Here is a 24,823-nt window from a genome sequence, read left to right as displayed (position 1 = left end):
CCTCAGGTCAACAAATTGAATTTAAAAAAATACAAAGATGTAAGAGGAAAAATTCCCTGCATTAAAGGCAAAAGAAAATATGTATATTAAATGAAGCACTATGAATCCCACTTCCACCATGAAGAAATTGAATGAAGGACATACATAGATATATGTCTGTGAGTGTACATATATATCCTTGACACTGGAGCAATTGGATATCAATGGGTTAAAAAAATAAAACCTGACCTTAATTAACTTCACACTTTACACAAAAGTTTACTTAAAATGGATAGTGCACTTAAATTATAAAAGCTAAAGTGTTATTATCACAAGACAGGACAATGATTGTTGAGGAACCTTAAAGAAAATGTGCTTAGCTAGTGCTGATTTGGAAGTATTATTCCCAGTCAGAAGTATCAATACTGTCTGGCATTTATTGTTATTTATTCATTCATATATGTCACTCTTCTTGGGGGAGTTCAAAACACCAGAAAATAAAGTGCTTGTTCTTCTTCAGCCATCACATCTGCTGATCTGTCCTGAAGGTAACCCTGTAGAAGAGGTAACACAGAACGTCAGATGTGGTGCCCTCGTGGTGCACTGAGACATATTGCATTGGCTGAATTATGGCAAGAAAGTGGGGAGATTGCTATGACTGGCTCCCCAGACACCTCATCTGCATTTAAGTCTTCTGCCCAGATAGAATTCCTCTGAATTAAATTTTTTTTTCATCAAGATATACTGGATGTATAAGGTGGTTCAATCGGAAAAGAATCCACCTGCAATGCAGGAGACCCTGTTTTGATACCTGGGTTGGGAAGTTCCCCTGGAGAAGGAAATGGCAACCCACTCCAGGGTTCTTGCCTGGAAAATCCCATGGACAGAGAAGCCTGGCAAGCTATAGTTCATGGGGTAGCAAGGAGGCAAGGAGTTGGACAGGATTGAGCAACTGAACCACCACAATATTATATGTTTCAAGTGTACAATGTAGTGATTCACAATTTTTGAAGGTTATATTCCATTTATAGTTATTACAAAATATCGGCTCTGTTCCCTGTGCTGTACCGTATATCACTGTAGCTTATTTCTTTTATACATAGTAGTTTGTGCCCCTTAAGCCCCTACCCTTATCTTGGCCCTTCCTTTTCCCCACTGGAATCACTAGTTTGCTCTCTACAGAACTCTGAATCCTTTAGGTTCTTGCTCTTACTTTAGTTATTCTTATCAGAAACAGCACAGAAAATGGGGAAAAAAGGCAATAGCAGTGTTATTTTCACAACCATAAAAGGCTATCTAGTTGAGGATCTTCTGACTTTTTGCCTGCTTTCTGTTGCCAAACAGCACAACATTTATTAAAACATACTAAAAGCCAAGTAGGCTGGTTGCTGGCCACAAAATTCATTTAAAGAATTGAAGTAGGAAGATTACAGAACTTGAGAGCTATGAGAATTACTTTCTGAGGAAAGCTAAACAGTCAGGAAAGCACTGAAGCTTTTGTAACCCTGTCTGAAATCAGTGCAAGTGTAGGGAGCTGCTCCAGCATGTCTGGCCTGTGTTCCCTTCCCATGTTACCATATCAAAAGCAATATTAGCAATGATTTACCAATATCAAACATCAATAAGAGATGTGTGCAATGATACACTAATAATTAGATTTAGAAACCACTGTGTGGATTTTTATCAACAACTGCATATTCTATTTCCTATAAGTCACTTTCATTCATGTTTTTAAAGTCTGTTTTAGTCTTTTAAAAAAAATGTTAAGGATTTTCATTTATCTATTTATTGTTTTCTATATCATCTCTTGATGAGCCAGATTTGTCTCTTTCATACAGAGAAATCCTAGACCCTTCTGCCTGGCTTTCAACAGATGGTCTATTAGCAGCAACAAAGGCAGCTGGTGACCTCCCAGTTAGGAAGTCTCTCCCTCCAGCCCCTAGATAAGACTATGGGCATTTGCTCACTATTAGGCAAAGTCCTACACTGATGATGTTTCAAGACCAACCTCACTGCTGGCTGATTTTATAGAGAAATTCAGCCACTGTCAGCAAGTGGATTTAACATATTCGAAAAGATGTGTCATTTTACAAAGTTATTATTTTCTTTTTTCACTGTTGTTACAGCTTAAAAAACACTGTAACAATTTGTATATTACTTCTTACACAAATTGTCTCTTGCTATAGCTAACTGCATTAATGACGATGCTTGCAACAATCTTCCATACATGAAGATAACTATTTTGAGGGATGGATAAAGATGTGGTACATACATACAATGGAATATTACTCAACCATAAAAAGGAATGAAATTGGTAGACATGTAGATGGACCTAGAGACTGTCATACAGAGTGAAATCAATCAGAAACAGAAAAACAAATATGGTACATTAATACATATATATGAAATCTAAAAAAATGATATAGATGATCTTATTTGCAAAGCAGAAATAGAAACACAGATGTAGAGAACAAACCTACGTATAGCAAGGGGGAAAAGAGGGAAGTAAGATGAATTGGGAGATCGGGGTAGATGTCCATACAGTATCCATACTATGTATAAAATAGATGACTATGACAACCTACTGTATACCACAGGGAACTCTACTCAGTGCTCTGTGGTGACCTAAATGAGAAGGAAATCAAAAAGGGAAGGGACATGTGGCTGATTTGCTTTGCTGTACAGCAGAAACTGGAATAACATTGTAAAGCAACTGTACTCCAATAAAAAATAATTAATAAAAATTAATTTTAAAAAAATTAATTTAAAATGAATAAAAAGATAACTGACTACTTTGGATTTGAAAGCAACTTTATATATTGTATACCTATACATAATATATGTGAAGTAAATATTTTTACCCCCTTTTTAGAGATTAAGAAAAAAGGTCCATTTATATGTGCAAAGAACTCCTAGCTAGTAACTTGGATTTGGGTTTTCTGAGCAAATCCACAAGCTTTACACCTCTACTCAAAAAATAACACAACCACTTACATTTTCATAACACTTGAAAATACTGAAAACAGTTTGCAAGCATGATGTCATTTGATCCTAGAAGGATGTTATGAAGTATATAGAACAAAGCATTATCTCCATTTTATAGATGTAAAAACCAAGGCCCTAAGGGTAGATATGGGGGGTAAAATGACTTCTCTAGGATCAGACAACTTACTTTTTTAATGAGATCATATTTATTCAGAGCTTGCTATAGAAAGGGAGTCAGCCATGTAATTTATGGGTTTTTTTTTTTTTTTTGAGTGTCCATTATGGTTTTCTTTTTTAAAACTTTTATTTTGTACTGGAGTATAGCCAATTAACAAACATGTTGTGATAGTTTCAGGTGAACAGTGAAAGAATTCACCCATATATATATACATGTATCCATTCTCCCCGCAAATTCCTCTCCAATCCAGGTTGTCACACAAGAGTTCCATGTACTGTACAGTAGGTCCTTGTTGTTTATCCATATTAAATACAGCAGTGTGTACATATGCATCCCAAACTCCCTTAACAATACCTTCCCTCCATCCTTCCCCACCCAACCCAAGCACCCAGCAAGTGTAAGTTCCTTCTCTAAGTCTGTGAGTCTATTTCTGTTGGTGCAAGTAAGTTCATTTGTATAAGAGCTCAACTTTCAAGTGGCAACTCAGATAGAAGCCAGGTAGTGAAACTCCTTAGCCATAGTCTGGTCCCGCTGGATTAGTTTGTGCATTGTCTCTTATTCAAACTCTTCTCAGTCAATCTAATTAAATTGGTGACAAACAGTTTTTCCTCTGTGCATGAAGAAAACTGGATTGGGGATATTTTTAGAAGGAGAAAACTTCTTTGGAAGAATTCTGTTCAATAGGACTTTTTAAAAAATGATGAATAATGACGGTGATGAGGATGACTGAGATAAAAATAACTGTCACTTACTTCCAATGTGTTTGTTTGATTCTGTTTAGCTTTTCAATTATGGAAATGTATGCCCAACCTGTTTAAAATATGGTTAGTGTGAGGTTTTGCTTTGTTTCACAGAATTGATGATTGCATAATGAACATTATAGATTAATATTAAAGAGATATCTTTAAATAATTCAAGCTTTTATTTTAGAACTTTATTATTTGACGTAATTGTTGTAAAACACTTTACAGACATGGTAAATTCTGTCAACTGGTTTAAATGATCTAGGATTGGGAATTCCTTGGTGGTCCAGTGGTTAGGGCTCTACAATTTCATTGCTGGAGCCTGGGTTCAATCTCTGATTGGGGAACTAAAGTCCCGCAAAGCTCACAACATGGCCAAGAAAAGAAAATGAGCTAGGATCATTCAATATATAACTCATGTCTTTTTGACAGAGAGAGGTGATATAAGTTATTTTATTTGGTGGCTCAGACAGTAAAGTGTCTGCCTACAATGCAGGAGACCCAAGTTCAATCCCTGGGTTGGGAAAATACCCTGGAGAAGGAAATGGCAACCCACTCCAGTATTCTTGCCTGGAAAATCCTATGGACGGAGAATCCTGGTAGGCTACAGTCCATGGGGTTGCAAAGAGTCAGACACGACTGAGCGACTTCACTTCACTTCATAGTTGATTTATAATATGTTAGTTTCTATTATATAGCAAAGTGATTCAGTTTATATATATATATATATTTCTTCAAATTCTTTTCCATTACAGTTGACTATAGGATATCGAATATAGTTTCCCGTGCTATACAATAGAAGCTTGTTGTCTATTTTGCATATAGTAGTTTGTATCTGCTAATCCCAAGCTCCTAATTTACACTGCCCTCCCCCAATACTTTCTTTTCTGTTTGGTAACCATAAGTCTGTTTTCTATGCCTGAGTCTGTTTCCATTTTGAAAATAATTTCATTTGTATTATATTTTAGATTCCATATATAAATGACATCATATGATATTTGTCTTACTTCACTTATGATAATCTCTGGGTCTATCCATGTTGCTGCAAATGGCATTATATGGCTTTTTATGGCTGAGTGATATTCCATTACAAACACAAACACACACACACATACATACCACATCTTCTTTATTCATTTGTATGTTGATGGACACTTGGGTTGCTTCTTTATCTTGGCTGTTGTAAATAGTGCTGCGATGAACTTTGGGATGTTCTTTTCAACTTAGCATTTTCATATTTTCTGGTTTTCATATTTTCGGGAGGACCCTCCATCCTGTTTTCATTGTAGTGGCTGCACCAGCTTACATTCCCACCAATGGTGTAGGAGGGTTCTCTTTTCCCCATGCCTTCTCCAAGCATTTAGTATTAAAAGTTTTTTCAATTCTGACTAGTGGGGGGGCTTCCCTGATGACTCAGCAGGTAAAGAATCTGCCTGCAATGCAGTAGACACAGGAGACACAGGTTCAATCCCAGGGTGGGAAAGATCTCCTGGAGGATGAGAAAGCAACCCATTACAATATTCTTGCTTGAAAACTCCCCTGGACAGAGGAGCCTTGTGAGCTACAGTCCAAAGGGTCAAAGAGAGTCAGACACGACTGAGCATGCACACGCCACCGACTAGTGTGAAATGATACCTCGGTGTAGTTTTGATTTGCATTTCTCTAATAATTAGTAATGCTGAGCATCTTTTCATGTGCCTATTGGTCATCTGTATGTCTTCTCTTGAGAAATGTCTATTTAAGTCTTCTGCTCAGTTTTTGATTGGGTTGTCTTTTTTTGTTGCTATTGAGTTGTATAAGCCATTCATATATTGCAGAAATTAAGCCCTTGTCGGTCCCATTGTTTGTAATTGTTTCCCAGTCCATAGGTTGTCTTTTCAGTCTGTTAATGGTTTCCTGTGCTGTTCAAAATTTATACTTTTGATTATGTCCCATTTGCTTATTTTTGCATATAACAGTTATTTTCAAATAAAACTGTAAAGGATGAGATCAAAACACTTCCTTCCATTTAATTTTCCACTAAAACAAAAAAATTGTGTATTTCAGCTCCATAGAAATATAAACATCTTTGAAATTTGCTTGACTTAGTAACAAGTGTGCAGATAGCACACCTTTGTTGAGTAAAAATACAACTATGACTCGGAGGGTTTTAAAAATGTGCTAAAATTCTCTCCAAACATTAATATCAGTGAATATGAGAATATTTACAGAAAGATAATGAGGGTATAGCATTTCCCTCTTTTGTTAAAAGGTAAGCTTTATTCCTGGCAAAATGAATTCCTATTTCTCCTCAAAATGGAGTGTGTATATGTGCATGTGTGTGTGTGAAAATACTTCACCAACTACTGGACATTAGTCACATATACATTTTTAATATCATTGCCCCATTAAGGAGTTAAAAGTATATCATTTGTTTGCTTCCCTTTAGCCTTTAGTGTCTGATTACTAGGCCATAGAGCTTCATGGATAATAAAGGTGAAATCGCCAATGAAATTTTTTTAAGAAAAAAAAAATCCAGCTGATGCCAAAGTTCTGAGAGTTCCATGTTGTGCAACAAAGCCACTGGCTTTGAAACAGTGCCACAATTCCAGCACCTTGTGCCAGATACTACATTTACTCAGGGTCATTTGGGCAAAAGTAATGAAAAATATTAAAGCAATGTTTATGTAGTAGATATGCAATATCAATCACGTTATGTACATTGGTGATAAGAGTGAGGATTGGGTTGTTTGGGAGAAAAGTGACATTTTATCTTAAGTAGTGGAAAATTACCAGCAGACAGTGTGTTTGACTTCTCTACTTCTTTTTTGTTTTGTTTCATTTTTCTCTTTTAATTCTACTTCTTTATTCTTTATTCAACCAGCTCCACTGTTGAGTATTATGATAGAAAAAAAAAAAAAAGTATCACCAGAAATCTTTTGGAGAAGTGATCTGAATTTAAAAAAAAAAAACCATGGTGATGAACTATAACTTATAAACTGTCTAGTCTATTATTTCTATGATGAGATAAATGAGCAAAGTGTGTGAGCAATAATTATGCTCAGAAAATTCCTTACTAGTTGCCCTGAAGTAGAAGATCCCTATTCAGCTCCTACCTCTCCCAGCCTTACTCTGATGACAAATTCTGTGCATGTATGCTAAGTTGCTTCAGTCATATCCAGTACTTTGCAACTCCATGGACTGTAGTCCACCAGGCTCTTCTGTCCATGGGATTCTGCAGGCAAGAATACTGGAGTGGGTTGCTACTCCAGTGATCTACTCTAAGGGATCTTCCCAACTCAGGGATCAAATTCTCATCTTTTATGTCTCCAGGCAGGTTCTTTACCACTAGTGCCACCTGGGAGAAGCCTGATAACAAATTCTAAAGGCTTATAATTACAAGTGAAAATCTTGTAGTTCTACTTAGCAATATGGCCTAAGTCCTAGATCCACCAATAGGTTCAAGTTGAGAGTTGCCTTGTGGCCCCAAATGTAGTTTTCTTTGAAACCCACTGAGCTGTTACTGTTCCTCAAACCCCAGCAATGCTTGCTCCATCCTAGTGACTAGCTTTGCTGTTTATTCAGTAATCATTTAGTTGGGTCCTAATTCCATACCAAACTCTTGTGTCCACTGTCAGCAAACACTAGCCCTTGATACCTTATTTTTCTATTCCCAAACTGAATACCATTCCCTAAAATAAAGGGCTCTCAATGCTTATCAATCCCCAGCCCAACCCATGGAAGCCTCAGTGGGTTCACATGGCACATATGAAAATAGTATTCTGAAGGTACTGAATCCCACCAGAGGAGCCAGAAAAGAATGTCTTCCACTGAAAATAAGTGAAACCTTTACCTATTTTTGAAGGGAAAGAAACAGAACCAAGCTTGCCGCCTACATCGTTGCCCTGGGCACTTCACACAGGTTATCCCATTTAATCTGCAAGCAGATTACACAGATCTTACAAATGGGAAAACTGAACTTAACTCAGAGTCCAAGCTGAAAAAGGAGTAAGTGATTAAATCAGGATTCACACTGTTAACAGCCTAACTTCACAGCCCATGCTCCTTCCCTGAGCACTATCTTGCCTTTCAAAAGAGAAGCCCAGGTCTAGGTCAACTATTGTTTGGGCTTCTAAAGGAGGAACAAAGAGAAATTATTCCTGCTATGGGCTGAACTGTGTTTCCTCAAATTCACATGAAGTCCTGGACCCAGTACCTCAGAACATGACTGTATTTGGAGACTAGGCCTTTAGACAGGCAATTAAGTTGAAATGAGTTAATTTCCCATGGCAGGGGGGTGGGGTGGGGAGGGGTTGGCGGGGTGGGGGTGGGGGCGGGGGGCCTATAATCCAGTATGATTAGAGTCCTTATCAGAAGAGATTAGGACACACTGAGAGACACCAGGAACATGTACGTGTAAGAGTGTATTACACACACATGGAAGAAATATCACATGAAACCACAGCAAGAAGGTGGCCATCCTCAAAGCGAAGAGAGAGGCCTCAGGGGAGATTAACCTTGTTAACACTTTGATCTTGGACTTCCAGCCTCTGGAAATGTGAGAGAAAACTGTGTAAGCCACCTTGTGCTTGTTCAGTTGCTAAGAGTGTCTTGACTCTTTGCAACCCCACGGACTGCAGCATGCCAGGCTTCCCTGCCCTTCACTATCTCCTGTAAGCCACCTATTCCACAGTCTTTTGCAATAGCAGAACTAGTAAACTCATTCATTTCCCACGTTAGGGAGAGCTGGACCTCCTAGCCACTCATGTAGGATGGGTTTTTTTGAGGTCATGATTGAACAATGCAATTCACCTTTGCTAGGCTTGAGATGTGATTTCTATAGAGCTTTCTAAATGACCAAGTCAGTCTCCTTTCTATTAGGTCTTCAAATACTTTCTTTAGGTACAGAAAAACACTTCAATGTGTGTGACTGAAGACAGAGATATAAAGTACACACGACAGAGATGTGGACAATAAGCTGATATGATTGGCACCCTCCCAGTCTGGAAAAACTCAGCTTTCTACCCCAAAGCTGGGGGTGTGGCAGGCTGGAGATTAAGCTCTATAAAAACTCAGGAACAGCAAGATTTAATACGCTTCTAGATGAGTGAGTAGATGAAGGTGCTGGAAAGGTGGCACACCCTAAGTGGGCATGGAAGCTCCACACCCCTTTGCCCCACACCTAGTCCTATGCACTTCTCCCATACAGCTGTTTTCTGAGTTGCATCCTTTTAAAGTAAACCATCAAATGTAAGGGAAAACTTCCCTGGGTTCTGTGAACCATTCTAGCAAATCATCAGAAGTATAGGTGGCACTTGGTCAGAAGTATAGGTGGCAATCTGGGCTTGGCGGTTGACATCTGGGGTGGAGGTGGTCCTGTGGAATTGAGCCTTGACTTGCATGATCTGATGCTATGTCCAGGTAGATAGTGTCAGAATCAAAAGTTAAATTTATAAGATATTCAGTCAGTGTCTACTGAGATTATAGGCCAGTCAGTCAGTGTGCACTGAGAATTGCAGAATTACTTGGTGTGGGAAAAATCCATATTGCTGGTGGTGTCAGAAGTATTGAGAGTAGAGCAGAAAAATTAAGTTTTATCTTCAGTTCAGTTCAGTGGCTCAGTCGTGTCTGACTCTTGGAAACCCCATGAATTGCAGCACACCAGGCCTCCCTGTCCATCACCTTTATCTTCAGTTCAGTTCAGTTCAGTCGCTCAGTTGTGTCCGACTCTTTGTGACCCCATGAATTGCAGCAGGCAAGTCCTCCCTGTCCATCACCAACTCCCGGAGTTCACTCAACCTTTATCTTACACTACCCTTAAAAAACCGCACATATCAGAGGGTCTGCTACCAGCTGCATCTTCCACAACACTGAGACTCAGAAACTCACATTCTTCTGCTTCATCTGCATGCTTTATTTAACAGTTAAGATGTAGGATGAAATATTTAATAAGTACCCCAAGACTCACTGGCTTCTCCTACATCGCATGTGTGTTTGCCAAGTTGATTCAGTCATGGCCAACGCTTTGCAACTCTATGGACTGTAGCCCTCCAGGCTCCTCTGTCCACAGGATTCTCCGGGCAGGATATTGGAGTGGTTGTCATTTCTTTCTCCAGGGGATCTTCCCCACTGAGGGACTGAACCCACATCTCCTGTGGCTCCTGCATTGCTAGCAGATTCTTTATCACTGAGCCACTGGGGAAGCCCCCTTCTTCTACATTACCTATCTTGATATGACTGATGCCTTTAAATTAGCACATTGGCTTTTGATGTTCTCTAAAGCACACAGAAGAAGGCAATGGCAACCCACTCCCGTACTCTGCCTGGAAAATCCCATGGACGGAGGAGCCTGGTAGGCTGCAGTCCATGGGGTCGCTGAGAGTCAGACATGACTGAAGCGACTTAGCAGCAGCAGCAGCAAAGAACATAGAAGTTGAACTGGAAAATCATTTCCCCCTAATACTTCTGTTCCAATTCTCTTGGGTGGTGGAAGAATGATCTAGAGTCGTTACTACATGCTTAAAGTCTGTTTCCAAAAGATAGATAGGGAAAATTACTTAGATATTGAAGAAGGTAGAAACCTCAGTCTCCTTCCCAGCCAGTTGTTACAGAGACGAGAGTTGACTTGTAAGCACACTTGCTGGGATTTGTAGGGCTTCACTCTGCCAAGCACAAGTGTGTTGCTCTCTGCCTGCCCCTGACCTGGGGCACTTCTCCTAAGTGTAAGCTTGCACTGGAGCCTGTGGGAGAGGCAGGGAGGGCAGGAGGGAGATGAGGAACAGAGGTCAGAGAGGAAAATCAGCCCTCAATGCCATCAGCAGCTTGCTCTCCCTAGTCCAGGAAAGAGTTCCATCATGCACCATGTTCCTGGTCCCCTGGACAAGCTCAGTGGATATTGTCAGGGCAGCCAAGAAATGCTTCCATTCATAATCAAGCCTGGAAAGAGGACTCAGCCCCTGAGAGAAATGCTTTTTCCCAGACTCAAAGGGAAACTGCCAGCCTAGTGTCTACTTTCCTGATACCACAAATACATGGGCATCAACTTTGCTGCACTAGGACTCAACCCTTTATTACAAATTATCAGTATCATAGTTTTCAGAAAAGCATGGTGGTGGTTAGTTGCTAAGTCGTGTCTGGTTCTCACGATCTCATGGACTATAGCCTGCCAGGCTCCTCTGTCCATGGAATTCTCCAGGCAAGAATACTAGAATGGGTAGCCATTCCCTTCTCTGGGTGAATCTTCTGGACCCAGGGATCAAACCTGGGTCTTCTGTTCTGCAGGCAGATTCTTCACCAAGTGAGCTACCTTAGATATGATTTTATTAAAAAATACATATTCCTTTATTAAAAAATCAGCCCCACCCATCATTCTTATTTTTCCTCCACCTTACTAGGGAATGAACTAAATTCTCTTTAGGCCCACAGTGCATGAAGGTATCTCTAGCTGGTGAAGGAGACTCTCCTCACCCTCCTCTCTCTCCTTTGGCCCCTGGACAAGACTGCTGGCAGGATGTGCTCAGTTACACCACTTGAGAAGTCATAGGAGAGCTATGTGCTGACAAGTGCTGGAGGGCAGCTACCCCTGACAGCAGCCCTCAACCCCTCACCAGCAGTCCCAGACATTCCATCTCTCTGGGAAGTGCAGCCAAGATGTTTGGGTGAACCAGGTAAGGTGAAGTGGAGAGCAAAGTTAGTCTTAAGTACATGGTTCTTCTTCAGGGAAGTCAGAAGAGGAATTGGAGGGAGAGAGAGAGAGAGCACCTCAGCAAGTGTGCTGGGCTTAGTCACTCAGTCATGTCCGACTCTTCAAGATCCCATGAACTGAACCCACAAGGCTCTCCTGTCCATTTTCCAGGCAAGAATACTGGAGTGGGTTGACATGCCCTCCTCCAAGGGATCTTGCCAATCCAGGGATCAAACCCAGGTCTCCCACATTGCAGGTAGATTCTTTACCATCTGAGCCACTAGGAAAGCCCAAGAATCCTGGAGTGGGTAGCCTATCCCTTCTCCAGGGAATCTTCCCCACCCAGGAATCAATCCAGGATTTCCTGCATTGCAGGCAGATTCTTTACCAGCTGAGCTACCAGGAAAGCTCACCTCACTAGGTATTTATCCAATAGTAGGAGAAAATATGCTCCTACTGCAACTCTAAAAAAAAAAAAAAAAAAGAATTCTTTAGAAAAATCTCATCCTCAAATGTATATGCTTATTTCCTTTCACACAACAGAAAAAAAGAAAATGTGAACGGACAAAATGACATCTCCCAAATCACGGAACATCTGAAAGTAGGGATTAAAAGGGGTAGGGAATGGTCTTCTACTGTAACTGAGCAGCACCCTATGGGGCCTTCCCAGAACCAACTCCCCACTCCCCATCATGTACTCCACCTGCCCATTGTAAATAGAGAAACTTTAGCCTCCTAGGACTTCCCTGAGTCCCAGATATTAAATTTAATCAGAGAAGGGGGGAAAAACATGCAGAAAGAAAAGAAAACAAATAAGACAAAATAATAATACTTTAGCCATTAAACAAAGTCAAAGATCTTTCATTCCTCCTCAAGGGCTCTGCAATGCAGGAGACCTGGGTTCAATCCCTAGGTTGGGAAAATCCCCTGGAAAAGGAAATGGCAACCCATTCCAGTATCTTCGCCTGGAAAATTCCATTGACAGAGGAGCCTGGCAGGCTATAACCTAAGTAAATCGCATTTAGTTAGGTTAAATAACCTAAGTAATAGCATTTCATTGCACAAATTTAAAGATATTTTGTGTCCATGGGGTCACAGAGTCAGACACAACTGAGCGACTAACATACACATACACGTAAGGGTAAAGAATCTGGCTGCAATGTAGGAGACCTAGGCTTGATCCCTGGGTCGGGAAGATCCCCTGGAGAAGGGAATGGCAACCCTCTCCAGTATTCCTGCCTGGGGAAATCCCATAGGCAGAGGAGCCTGGTGGGCTATAGTTCATGGGGTCACAAAAAATCGGACACAACTGTGTGACTAACTTTCATTTTCAAGGGCTCTAGATAATATTCTGAGCCATGACCTTAGAGCTGTTTTGCAGATACTGAAACCCCCACCAGGTGCAAAAAGTTAACTATATGCTGCCCACAAGCCTGTGGACCCTAGATGGGTTGGAGCTAGCAGGTGGATGATAGTGACTCCTGATCACGTCACCACCAACCAATCAGAATGTTCACAAGCTGATAACAAACCCCCCAAATCCCATCTCCCTCACCCTGTCTTTAAAAATCTTTCCCTGAAAGCCTCCAGGAGTTGGGACCTTTTAAGCACTAGCTGCCTGCATTCCTTTCTTCGCAACCTGCAATAAACACTACTCTGTTTCACCACAACCCAGGGTCAGTATGTTTGCTTTACTTCAGGTAAGCAGACCTAAGTCTGGTTTGATAACAACTTTCCTTTCCCTATTTTGGCCATCCTGAGTGGCACATGGGATGTGAGTTCCCTTGACCAGGGATCAAACCCATGTCCCTGCAGTCCAAGACCACTAAGGAAGTCCCTATTTTTCTTTCTAAAATGTGTCATTTCTAATCCACTAATAAGAACCAAGTATCTGGAAAGATAATAGAGAAAACAGATCGTATTCCCGTCATAAAGCAGAGAGAATAAAAGCTGGTGGTACCCATTGTTACTTACAGAAAAAAAATTTTCATTTAAAAATAGATTTAGCTTAAATACAAAATGCCTTACTATACCCTTCTTATAAATTAGAATCTAGAGCAAAAAAAAAAAACAAATGGAAAATAATGAACAAATGTGCAGTTTAGGCTTTTACAATAATGTGTTGCTTTCTGTATAGCATACTATCCCTGCATCATCACACAAGAAAATGTAACTGAACCTGCGAAAAATGACTAATTCTACCTATTTCTGAAAAATAATGAATGACATTTGTTAACATTTAAAGCTGAATGTTAAATATGCCTTGGATAAAACTGAACAGCAATTTAAAATTGATTATATCACCCACTGTTACTATGATATACAGTTGGCAATCCTATATACATCCAATAGCAATGGAAACTCCCCAAGGAGCCTATACATGGAAGGAAAAACCACTGCACATGTGTATCAAGTAACATTTTCAAGTCATGCTACCCAAATATATGTATTATAGAATGTTGGATGTGAATTTTAAACTTGATTTCAGTTTTTTAAATTGTTTTTATTTTATTTCTTTTTTCTATGCTTCCTTTTTTAAACCTGTATATGTGTATTTTCCTTCCATTTTAAAAATAACCTAAGTAATAGCATTTCATTACACAAATGTAAACACTACCAGAGTCCCTCAGACAGTAAGGAGATCAAACCAGACATTCCTAAAGGAAATCAACCCCAAACATCGTTGGAAGAATTGATGCTGAAGTTGAGCTCCCACACTTTGACCACCTGATGCAAAGAGCTGACTCTTTGGAAAAGACCTTGATGCTGGGAAAGATTGAGGGCAAGAGGAGAAGGGGGCAACAAAGAATGAACTGGCTGGATGGCATCATTGACTGAATGAATATGAGTTTGAGCAAACTCTGGAGATAGTGAAGGACGAGGAGACCTGGTATACCGCAGTTCATGGAGTCGCAGAGTCAGACACGACTTAGCAACTGAACAACAAGAATATACAACAGTAGAAAAGGAAAGTCCCCAGCAAGATCACTAATAAGACCAGAGTCTCCCATGCAAACACTGGGTTTAGGCTGCCTGCCTTCAAGCTCCTCCAACTCAGCTACTTGCTACCAGTGTGATGTTGGCATAGTTACTTCTATCTGTAAAAAGAGATAGATAAGAAAGGCAAAAATCCTTTCTCAAAATGTTATGAGCAATGCATGTTGATATTTGGCAGAAACAAAATTTTGTAAAGCAATTATCCTTCAATTAAAAACTAAATTTAAAAATTTTTTTTAATATGAGCAGTAAATAAAGCCATCCACATGAAACATATAGTAGGTCCCCAGCTACACTTGAAGCCCAATGAATACTAGCTTATTGTCATCATCACCATCATTAGTATTATCATGTTTAATGGGCAACTACTTCAACGGTCTGATTTAATTTTCAAAGTTACTTCACTACTCCTAGTGACTTGAAGATCTCAGTTCACTTTCCCTTGACAGATTCTTAGACCTATTTCTATAAAGTCACAGGAACCAAGTTCTGTGGATTATAACTAAAGCCCAGGATAAACAGAAGCAGACTATTAAGACAATATCTGCTCTGTTTTCCTACTAACTCTTAGAATTTTCCTCTCACCAAGCATTCATTTCCTGCCCCTGCGAGTTCTATTCGCAAGTAGATTTTCCTGGACAATTCTATCATAGATTAGAAAGGCTGTGTACATACATCATTCTCAGTTGGTATCCAATAGGAATCTACCTTCTCTGCTCCTCAAGTTCAACGTCTTCTACCCTCAGGAATCCAACCCCATAAATGCATTCACTCTACATTCCACTCGGGTCTCCACAAACTGCTCAATACTCCCCCCTTCTTATAATCCCTTATAACTATGTAAGGTAATATAACACCTTGAAAGAACCTATTGCTGGCATTTCACCTTTGCTTCCTCATGCCTGACATGCCCTGACACTCCTCCAGTCTGCAGGTTGCAAACATGAGCTGTGTGTCACAATCTATCCTGGTGTATGTTTCTACAATCAGTTCTGCTAGAACGCTTATTTTGAAAACGTGAATTTGTTCCGACGTGACTGACAAATTAGGGAAGGCTGTAGCACAACGCTAATTTTGTATTTGTGCCAATTTCATCTCCAGGCCAACACAGAAAACTGCACCTAGCTGAACTGAGCTTTGCACAAGTCAACAAAATGCAAGCATGCACAGATCTCTTAAGAACAATGAACTCTACCTTTGCTGTTGACTTTACTGTTCCAACTCTCTCCTGGCTTCCCTCATATCTCAGCTGGTAAAGAATTTACCTGCAATGCGGGAGACCTGGGTTCCACCCCTGGGCTGAGAAGATCCCCTGGAGAAGGGAACGGCTACCCACTCCAATATTCTGGCCTGAAGAATTCCATGGACTGTATGGGGTCGTAAAGAGCCCAACACGACTGAGTGACTTTCACTTTCACTTCCCAACTTTCTCCTTGTGCTCTTCCAACATTCCATCTGAGTTCAGCTAACCTCCCAATCACAAGCCGCAACCCCGCTGACCGGCAATCAGCCTCATGCCCTCCCTTCTCTTTCATTTTTTCCCCTTCTTTCCTCTCAGCCTATTTTGTGTTTTTCCTGTCTGTTCTGTTATTTTTCCCCTTCTCTTTCTCTCCATCTTTTTCTACTTTCCTAACAAGTTCTCTTCCTCTGACACAGAGAGTGGCGGCCAGGGGAACAAGGCAGGCATTGGAGGCAGGCAGTTGTAGAGCTCCACCCCTACAGACAGATGAGACATTTTCAGGGTCAAGCACCATATTTATTGTAATACTGGCATATTTCTTAACCATTCGCCATGGACAGAACCATGCTACCATATTTATTGTTTCTTCACACGTCACTGACGAAATTGTTGAAAGTCTACTCCAGTGCCAGCCCTGTGGCTTCTATTACATGATTTTGCACAATAAGGCAAGTCTTAGGGACACATCTGTTGGCTGTAACAGAACTGACAGTATCTATCTCTCTATGATCTATTGAGCTTTTATCAGAGTGTCAAAGAAAAGCATCATTATTCAAAAAGGTTTACAAACTATTGGTCTACAGGAGTTTCCTTCAACAGAAATGTGAGCCATATATGTAAATTAACATTTTTTTGGTGGTAAAAAGTAAAGAGAAACAGAAATTAATGAAAAGAAATTAATTTCAATAATGTTTATTTAACCACTGTTGTCATTTCAATGTATAATACAAAAATATGCAAATGAGCTAGTTCACCATCATTTTTTTTCCTCCCTGTACTAAGTCATTGAAATCTAGCATGTATTCAGGACATTTCAGCCACATGTGACTAATGGTTACTTATGTTAACAGAGAAGGTAGGTCTAAAGAAGTCTACCTCTCTGATCAGAAGAGAATGAAAAGCAAAGATTCTGATAATATAAATAAAGCAAAAAAGTACCTTTGGCTAAAAAGGACCTGAAATAAATCGACCAGCTCTTATATGCATCCTAGCTTCATTTAGATCAATGCCTTGGCTGTGTCAAATTTTATGTGGTCAGTCCAAGGGTGGAAAAAATGCACTTCCATTTAAGTACATATCTATTTCCTGGGGAACTCCTGGGGTATAAAGAGAGTTTTCTCTTTCCAGACTGCTTCTCCTGGACTATAAGGTTTATGAACACTTGAGTACTCTTAGACTAAAAGTTCTTCTAACAGTAAAAACCATGGATTTTAAAACCACTATCATGAACAAAACAAGAAAAAGAAACACATATAATTTTAAGTTGATTCATATAGGACTAGTAATACATAAAGTATATATCAATAAAGAAGTCCATTCATAAATAATCTAATTTAGACTTTCAATGTGGAGAAGGAAATGGCAACCCACTCCAGTGTTCTTGCCTGGAGAATCCCATGGACGGAGGAGCCTGGCGGGCTGCTGTCTATGGGGTCACACAGAGTCGGACATGACTGAAGCGACTTAGCAGCAGCAGCAGCAGACTTTCAATGAAAAGTTTTATACATTCAGTTGCTTCTAAATATTGAGTTGATTATCATCAGCAAAACACACTCATAGTATTTGAAGTTTTTCAGGGCAATTCATTCTTCAAGGGAAATACCATACAAAACCCAAATATGTAAAATCAAAGCTCCTTTCCCTCCCATATTCTCAGGGGATTTGCTCTATAGAGCATATTGGAAAAAACAAACAAACAAAGTCCTAACATCTCTGTCATTTAGAATAATCTGGGTAAAATCAAGTTAAAGTTCTTAGGGTAATGCAAAAGATCTGAAAAAACAGTCCTGCATGTAAGAAATTTAAAATATATCACCTGAAGAGACAGAACTAAAAATAAATACATAAAAAATTAGAGAACAATTATGTGGGACTAATGGTAAATATAAATGTTCATTCAAATTTGATGGAGAAATCAAAAGCTTTTCAGACAAGCAAAAGTAAAAAGAATTCAAAATCACCAAAACAGCTTTACAACAAATGCTAAAGTAACTTCTCTAGGCAGGAAACACAAGAGAAGGAAAAGACCTACACAAAATAAAGCCAAAATAATTAGAAACTGGCAATAGGATCATGTGTGCATACGTGTTACGTCGCTTCAGTCATGTCCAACCCTGTGTGACCTTATAGACTGTAGTCCACCAGACTCCTCTGTCCGTGGGATTCTCCTGGCAAGAATACTAGAGTGGGTTGCCATGCCCTCCTCCAGGGAATCTGCTCCACCCAGGGATCGAACCTGCATCTCTTAAGTCTCCTGCTTGGCAGCCAGGGTCTTTACCACTAGTGCCTCCTAGGAAGTCCCAGTGGGGGCGGCAGGGGGAGAGAGAGAGAAAGAGTTAGTCCTTCAGTGGTGTCCGACTCTTTGTGACCCCATGCACTGTGGCCAGCCAGGATCCTCTGTTCATGGAATTCTCTAGGCAAGAATACTGCAATGTGTTGACATTCCCTTCTCCACAGCAGGACCATACATATGGATAATTATCTTAAATGTAAATAGATTAATTGCATCAACCATAAGATATAGACTGGCTGAGGAGATGAAAACCTATGCATGTATCCACTTCCATTTACCACATCACTCTACTTAATCCCCCAAATTGTGTGTAATTATTTCATATTGTTAGGTTAATCATGTTTCCATTATAGCTTGCAACTGTAATTATCTTTTATTTTTTGTCTGGCTATTTATTGTGAAAACTGATAAACATCTTTTACTATTGTGATAAAAAAGAAATGGTGAAAATCGCAAATTTTAGATTGTATGTATTATCCCACAATTCAAAGAAGTTATGTAATATACTCAAACTCATTTACCTGTACACTTTAAAAGGGTGGATTGTATAGTATCTGAATTTATACCTCAATACATAAATGCATGTTAAGTCGCTTCAGTTGTGTCTGACTCTTTGTGCCCCATGGACTATAGCCCGCCAAGCTCCTCTGTCCATGGAATTCTCCAGGCTAGAACACTGCAGTGGATTGCCATGCTCTCTTCCAGGGGATCTTCCCTACCCAGGGATCAAACTCAGGTCTGGATCAAACCCAAGTCTCCTATGTTTCCCGCATTGCAGGTGGATTCTTTCCCACTGAGCCACCAGAGATGCCCTTATACCTCAATAAAGCTGTTTAAAAAATTCGAAGCAAGGGTGTTCTTTCTTTAATCTCTAACCTCTAATGCACAGTGACTTTTTAAGTAGGCTAAGTGTGCATTAGCCCATATATCATGGTTTGAGATGCAAGGGACATAACCTCCCATCCAATAACATCTCCTAAAATTCCAGATTTGGGCCATCATCTGTGTGGCTTGTAGGTCTTAACTGAACATGCACTTATATACAAACCCTCTCCAGACTCAGGATGAAAGAATTTGCTAGTACATTGGGATCAGTATCGAATCAGCCTTGACCCTAACTGCTCATAGCCCATAATCCAGAACAGGGATCCTGCTAAGAATCCTCCTGAACTCAGAGTCCAGCAGCAGGAACTGAGTCTTGTCTTTGCTGTGATGCACTGCCTGGTACTCCAGGCTCTCCAGCACTGGGGTCCTACAGAATGTATGCAGATGCCCTCAGTATGACCAGACCCCCAACACTCATCACCCTCAGCATTCTTTCCAGAGTTCCCAGGCCTAAACTCCAGTAGCTGTGGCTGATCTCAGCTACATGAAACTTCCTGTCACCAACATTGTCACTTGCCTAAATCTCTGCCTTGTGTTCTCCATGCTGTTGGCATGATCTGACTATGGTATATGGCTCATCCAGTGATGGGTAAAGTTGATTTATGAGACCTGGTTTTCTGCCCTATTATTTCCTTTCTCCTTCACCATTCCCTGAGCACCCTTCACAAAGGGAATGACTTTTTAAAAAGGAGAGCAATACACACTGCTATATTTAAAATGGATAACCAACAAAGTCCTACTGTATAGCACAGGGAACTCTTTTCAAAGCTATATGGCAGCACGGATGGGAGGGGAGTTTGGGGGAGAATGGATACATATATATGTACAGCTGGGTCCCTTTGCTGTCCACCTGAAACTATCACAGCATTGTTAAATGGCTACACTCCAATATAATATAAAAAGTTTTTTTTTAAAAAAGGAAAGCAGTTCTCTTATAAGGAAATGCAATGCCTGTTCTTCCCCACTAAATAGCACCTCCCACATTCTTTATTGCCTATTGCTTGAAAAAGTGAAAGTCACTCAGTAGTGTCCGAATCCTTAGGACCCCATGAACTACAGACTGCCAGGCTCTTCTGTCTATTGCTTGGAGTTCTCTAAATTCTCTATTTCTTTCCCATGGGCCTGTCCAGAGGTGACGCTTCTCCAATCTACTTTATCCTCCTACAAAAGCCCTCTCCCTGAAACCTTCCATTAAAAACGCTTCCTTTGAAAGTTCATAGATTCACCAGAGCTCCCTATTAAATGCCTATATCCCTAAGGGAAACAGTTTCATATATTCTATCAGTTAATACTATAGCCAACATCTACCTAAAGGCAAAAGCTAGTAAAAAGAGTTGAATATGTACAGACAGAATCTTCACATTAAACCCCTTTAAGACATAGAATACCATATTATATATATAATACAGAATACAATAAAATATTTAGGAATGATTTAATACTAATATTTGATAAATGAATATATATATAATTCAACATATTCTGATCCGTGAAAGTCAGGATCCCCCCCCAAAAAAAACTGATGAATTCAATGAATTCTAAGAATCTTATAGTTTAGCTATCAATATTAACTAAACCAAGAAAATGTCAAATATCTTTTATATAAGAATTTATAATTACAGTAATGATATAACAAGGTATTTAATTTTTAAAATGGCTCATGGACATCCCTGGTGGTACAGTGGATAAGGATCCACCTGCTAATGCAGGAAAGTCGGGTTCGATCCCTGGTCCAGGAAGATTTCACATGCCACGGGTAAGCTGGTGTGCCACAGCTACTGAGCTCACTCTCTAGAGCCAGTGAGCTGCAACTACTGAGGCCCATGCATTTAGGTAGAGCCTGTGCTCCACAACAAGAGAAACCACCACAATGAAAGGCCTACACACCGCAGCTAGAGAGTAAACCTCACTTGCCGCAAATAGAGTAAGCCTGCACACAGAAAGGAAGACCCAGTGCAGCCAAAAATAAATAAATAAAAAATAAATAAAATTTAAAATGTTTATGTCTGAGCCACCAAGGAAGCTCAGAATAAAAATGGCCCATGATAATGTCACTCCTCCATCACTTTTGCTTATGAATGTAAAGATGTTCCATCAACTGACTACTAGAGTTAGTTGTATAAAATTAATCCCCACTCAAAAAGTCCCAATAAAATAGGAATAATTGTGTTTTATACCTTACCATATGATATGAAAAAGGAGAAATTGAATTATCTAGCCCAACTTCAGTATCACTGTTAAACATCAGGAAAGAACTATTTTCACAAACTGCTTTAACACTTGCTGCCAATCTAGGATAAAGCTCATATGCGGCAAGGGTGCTTAAAGATCAAAGAATCAACATAGTTTTCACTGTTATCTTTTCACTCTCCCAAGTTGGCTGGCTAATTCTTACAGGGAAACCAGCAGAGGGAGCGCCAACCATTGCCTTGCGTATGTGTGTGCTCTCAAAACAAAAGAGACTCTTGTCCTTGCAGATTTTTAGACATTTTAACAAGACTGGCAAAAACCTTGTAAAACACAAATATTATCAGTGACTACTAAATTTTGTCTTTAAGTGTTTATATTAAATCAGTAGTGAAACTTTTTTCATTAATGTTTTAAGAAAGTAATACAATAATTTTTTAAAAGCAACACATATTTGTTGTACAAAGTGAAACAGCAGAAAAAAAAAAGTTTAGCAAGTTAATAAGTTCCTTATTGAAACATAATCATTACCCTGTGTAAAAGAGATAACCAGTGGGATTTTACTATATGATGCAGGGAGCTCAAATCTGGTGCTGTGTGACAAAATAGAGAGCTGAGATGGGGTGGGAGGTGAGAGGGAGTCAAGAGGGAGGGGACATATGTATACCTATGGCTGATTCATGTTGATGAATGGCAGAAACCAACACAATTTTGTAAAGCAATTATCCTCCAATTAAAAATAAATAAATGTATTTTTTTAAGTTAATAAGATCCTGCCTCCCCTCCAGATCCTGTGTATTATAGACAGACTGATTATATCTTTTCATACCCTTCTTATTAAAACAAGTAAAATATATATATTTGTATATTTTAAATATATATTTATGTACATATACTATATTTTATATATATATATTTATGTCCCCCATGTAGTAGTCTTTTCATTTTTTTTAATGAGGGGAGTCACCCTAAAAAAGCCTATCTATAGGTAGCAAAATAGAATAATATATTTTAGAATATACAATAGATACAATAAGAAGTAACAAACACAATTTCAGGCCATATAGAAACCATGTATGTATATAAGATCAAAAACATACACCACCAAAATGATATTGCTGCCCTTGGAGTGAAAAAAATCAAAACACATATGAATCGATGTATAGATGTGGAAAATCCAATAAGCAAGCCAGAATATACAGCACCCTTCTTAAAAGGCCATGAGGAATGCTAAGTGAATTAATGTTTGGCTTGTAATTTATATTACCAAGCTCTTCTCAGAATAAAATGAAAACAATAGCAATAAAACTCAACCACTAAAGGTTTTAAAAATGTGTGTGTTTAGTCATTCTGTCATGTCCGACCCTTTGTAACCTATTTGACTGGACCCATTGGACTGGACCCATAGCCCTCTAGACTCCTCTGTCCACGGAATTTCCCAGGCAAGAAATCTGAAGTGAGTTGCCCTTTCCTTCTCCAGGAGATCTTCCTAGCCCAGGGATCAAACCCGTGTCTCCTGTGTCTCTTATACTGCAGGCAAATTCTTTACCCACTGAACCAAGTTAAAAGTATTAAAATGCATGCTTTAAAATTCATGATGCTTCACACACTCTAATTTGAAGTAGGAGATGAAATCCCTTTTGACTTAAGCCACACTCTATGCAGTTGTACAATTTACTGAAAAGGGAAAAGGATGAAGCTATGGCTGTGGTCAGAACAGGCCCTCCATCCTATCCCACTGAGAGAATCCTTGAATTTCACTATAGGTTCCAACCCTTTCCAATCCCATCTCTTTGAGACAACCTCTAAATATGTGGTCCAAGGCCCCAGAGACCCATTTTCCACCTGGCAACTGTCTCTAAAGGCTTACCTTTCTAAGTCCAATAGATTCGCAAAAGCATCCTCTTACTGTCCCTCCCCATCCAGTCAACTCAGGATGCCCTCCTATTTCCTCAGTGTCTTCGCTCACCCACATTGAACAGAGCCTTTTAGAGATGTTCTTCAGCTTTGCTGATTTCTACACACCTTGATCTCACAGCTTGGTTTCATTGAGTTAGACAAGGCTGTGGTCCTAGTGTGATTAGATTGACTAGTTTTCTGTGAGTATGGTTTCAGTATGTCTGCCCTCTGATGCCCTCTTGCAACACCTACCATCTTACTTGGGTTTGTCTTACCTTGGGCGTGGGTTATCTCTTCACAGCTGCTCTAGCAAAGCACAGCCGCTGCTCCTTACCTTGGACGAGGGGTATCTCCTTACCACCACCGTTCCTGACCTTCAGCATGGGGTAGCTCCTCTAGGCCCTCCTGTGCCTGCACAGCCACCACTCCTCGGGTTGGTCCTCCCGGCTGCCGGCCCTGGTCTCGGGCTCGGGGTGGCTCCTCAAGGTCACTGCCCCTGGCCTCGGGCGCAAGGTGGCTTCTCCCGGCCGCCCCTGACCTCGGACACGGGGTAGCTCCTCTCAGATGTCGCCCCTGACCTTGGACGTGGGGTAGCTCCTCCCAGCCGCCACTGACCTCGGATGGTCTCAGGGTAGCTCCTCTCGGCCGCCGCCCCTGATCTCAGACACAGGGTAGCTCCTCTGGGCCCTTTCTGCGCCGTCGCAACCAGGCATTCTAGGCCGCTGCCCCTCACCTCGGACGTGGAGTAGCTTCTCTCAGCCGCACCTAGTGAGCCGGCTCACAGCCGCCTGCTCAAAGTGATGCTCAAAATTCTCCAAGCCAGGCTTCAGCAATACGTGAACCATGAACTTCCTGATGTTCAAGCTGGTTTTAGAAAAGGCAGAGGAACCAGAGATCAAATTGCCAACATCCGCTGGATCATGGAAAGATCATCTATTTCTGTTTTATTGACTATGCCAAAGCCTTTGACTGTGTGGATCACAATCAACTGTGGAAAATTCTGAGAGAGATGGGAATACCAGACCACCTAACCTGCCTCTTGAGAAATCTGTATGCAGGTCAGGAAGCAACAGTTAGAACTGGACATGGAACAACAAACTGGTTCCAAATAGGAAAAGGAGTGCGTCAAGTCTGTATATTGTCACCCTGCTTATTTAACTTATATGCAGAGTACATCATGAAAAACGCTGGACTGGAAGAAACACAGGCTGGAATCAAGATTGCCAGGAGAAATATCAATAACCTCAGATATGCAGATGACACCACCCTTATGGCAGAAAGTGAAGAGGAGCTAAAAATTTCTTGATGAAAGTGAAAGAGAAGAGTGAAAAAGTTGGCTTAAAGCTCAACATTCAGAAAACGAAGATCATGGCATCTGGTCCCATCAATTCATGGGAAATAGATGGGGAAACAGTGGAAACAGTGTCAGACTTTATCTTTTTGGGCTCCAAAATCACTGCAGATGGTGACTGCAGCCATGAAATTAAAAGACGTTTACTCCTTGGAAGAAAAGTTATGACCAACCTAGAGAGTATATTCAAAAGCAGAGACATTA

General features: G+C 40.2%; 1 long non-coding RNA gene across 1 annotated transcript in view; it reads right to left on the bottom strand.

The window, feature by feature from the left end:
- Positions 1-396: 396 nt before the first annotated feature.
- Positions 397-24,823, bottom strand: part of LOC120883271 — a 26,110-nt gene continuing 1,683 nt past the window's right edge. The window contains exon 2 of the long non-coding RNA XR_005725720.1: positions 397-533. This is a non-coding gene — a long non-coding RNA (uncharacterized LOC120883271). The remainder of the gene's footprint in view (positions 534-24,823) is intronic.

The sequence above is a fragment of the Oryx dammah genome, unplaced genomic scaffold (assembly GCF_014754425.2).
Source record: "Oryx dammah isolate SB20612 unplaced genomic scaffold, SCBI_Odam_1.1 HiC_scaffold_24, whole genome shotgun sequence".
Taxonomy (NCBI): Eukaryota; Metazoa; Chordata; class Mammalia; order Artiodactyla; family Bovidae; genus Oryx; species Oryx dammah.
Note: the sequence above shows the minus strand (reverse complement) of the source record. Positions and strands in the feature narration are given on the sequence as shown.